Source organism: Cucumis melo, unplaced genomic scaffold (assembly GCF_025177605.1).
Source record: "Cucumis melo cultivar AY unplaced genomic scaffold, USDA_Cmelo_AY_1.0 utg001594l, whole genome shotgun sequence".
Lineage (NCBI taxonomy): Eukaryota > Viridiplantae > Streptophyta > Magnoliopsida > Cucurbitales > Cucurbitaceae > Cucumis > Cucumis melo.
In genome coordinates, this window is record NW_026124670.1 from 1 (window position 1) to 2,500 (window position 2,500).

General features: G+C 31.6%; 2 non-coding genes across 2 annotated transcripts; one reads left to right on the top strand and one right to left on the bottom strand.

Moving 5' to 3' along the window:
- The first annotated feature begins 440 nt into the window (after positions 1-440).
- TRNAT-UGU (transfer RNA threonine (anticodon UGU)) lies at positions 441-513 on the top strand. Its single transcript has one exon. It is a non-coding gene; the product is annotated as a tRNA-Thr (tRNA).
- Positions 514-1,773: 1,260 nt separating this feature from the next.
- On the bottom strand, positions 1,774-1,860 carry TRNAS-GGA (transfer RNA serine (anticodon GGA)). Its single transcript has one exon. It is a non-coding gene; the product is annotated as a tRNA-Ser (tRNA).
- Positions 1,861-2,500: the final 640 nt, after the last annotated feature.

The following is a 2,500-nucleotide window of genomic DNA, read 5'->3' on the forward strand; positions in this document are numbered from 1 at the left end:
AAAATGATTCTATCATTTCTGTATCTGCAATTCAATATATATCAATATAGATAGATATATGAACATATATATTTGCCCCTCTTTCTATTATTTTTTTAGTAAAAAATTTAATACTTAAACGGTCGATTCCCTTGTTCGTCTTATCTTCCACCTTTCAGAATGAAAACATAGAAACGCTTCATTATCATCTCAATTGCATTAAATGCAATTAAGATTAACACATTAATTATTGATACACATCCATTTGATAAATAGATCAAAATTTTCTATCGCTATATTCTATTAATCGTTATATTAATTATTATGTTCTATAATAGAACAATTCCAATATTGAATATTTATTTGAAATGAAATTAGATTCTATATTCATATTAATTAGGAATAGCTAAGATCCCAGTAATTTAGTAAATTACTATGCATGTAACATTTCTGTTATGTGAGCCCGCTTAGCTCAGAGGTTAGAGCATCGCATTTGTAATGCGATGGTCATCGGTTCGATTCCGATAGCCGGCTTTTCTCTATTGATTTTATTTTTGACATAATTGATAAATCAAATAAATAAAGAAACGACTTCTTACCCTTTTTCAAAGGTCACCGATCTATGATGTCGTAGGAACTTACTTACCTTTATGACTAAAGGAGGGGTTCTATTTCTGTAGAACAAATCAAGAAAGGAACTCTTACTTTTTTATATCATTTACATATACAATAGGATCCGGATATTGATCCAAGTTATCTAATTATTCTTTGTTTTGTAGTACAATACTTTACTGGATTTCACTTCATTTATAATATTTATCATTTAGTTTTCATTTAAGTTTATGAAATTTAAATAAAATAAAATGTTTATGAAATTTAAATAAAATAAAATAAGGAGTCTTTATGTCGCGTTACAGAGGGCCTCGTTTCAAAAAAATACGCCGTCTGGGGGCTTTACCGGGACTAACTAGTAAAAGGCCCAAAACCGGAAACGATCTTAAAAACCAATCGCGTTCCGGTAAAAAATCTCAATATCGTATTCGTTTAGAAGAAAAACAAAAATTGCGTTTTCATTATGGTCTTACAGAACGACAATTACTTAAATACGTTCGTATCGCCGGAAAAGCCAAAGGATCAACGGGTCAAGTTTTACTACAATTACTTGAAATGCGTTTGGATAACATCCTTTTTCGATTGGGTATGGCTTCGACTATTCCTCAAGCCCGACAATTAGTTAATCATAGACATATTTTAGTTAATGGTTCTATAGTGGATATACCAAGTTATCGGTGCAAACCCCGAGATATTATTACAGCAAAAGATGAAAAAAAATCGAGAACACTGATTCAAAATTATCTTGATTCATCCCCCCCTCAGGAATTGCCAAAACATTTGACTCTTCAGCCATTGCAATATAAAGGATTAGTCAATCAAATAATAGATAGTAAATGGGTCAGTTTAAAAATAAATGAATTGCTCGTTGTAGAATATTATTCTCGTCAGACTTAAACCTAACTAAAAAACAAGGGTTCGGACAATTTCGTCCTCCCCTTCGCCGAAGTCTAAGTAAAGAGACCGAAGGAAAGTAAGGTTTTGATCCGGAAATTTTTCTATCATTCATCTATCATTGATCGGTAGGGGGATTTTCATCTCTTGTGCATTCTTTCCAGTCTTTTCGTTTCCGTACCACAAAAATTCGAAATAAAGAATCCATAAAGGTCTAACCGTTGGAATAATAGTATCGATTGTTATTTGATTTGATACATTGTGGTCAGTAACATTGTTGAATTAGTACGGAAAGAGAGGGATTCGAACCCTCGGTAAACAAAAGCCTACATAGCAGTTCCAATGCTACGCCTTCAACCACTCGGCCATCTCTCCTACAGAATGATTATGGCCCAGAAACCGAGTTAATAGTGAGTCATTAATATTCAATTTTTTTTTTGATAGGCACGTCCAACCAATTCTAACTATACAAATAATTTTTTTTTAACTATGTTTAATGGATACTTTTAGCTCATGATTCTATTTAGTTTTTTAAACTATGATTCCTTTTTTCTAAAAATTCGACTTTTACAGTTTTCGATTTTTCACCAACAACTGTTTATCCCATACATATATCTAGTCACAAGTTATGAATCATAGAATGATTATTCGATTCTTTTTGCTCTTTTTTGTATCATAATTCAATCAAAAAACTTCTAGAATTACCCCAGTCAGATAAATAAAATTCTTTTTTTCTTCAACTTCGCTGAAATCAGAATAGTTCTCTTCATTCTGATCCTACTACATTTGGATGAAATTTAACCGGATTGAAATATTTCTTCTCTTTTATTGATTCCTGTGAAATCAAAAAGAAACAATTTTAATATCGAGTGGGATTTTTTAATGAATCCGTTTTTATGTTATTTCGTACTATGCAATTCCTTTGTTTGTGGGATCATTTTCTCACGAGAGGTAATTAAAAGAAATTATAGAATGGGGTTGTTACCGATGCCTAGATCTGGTGGGATAAATGGAA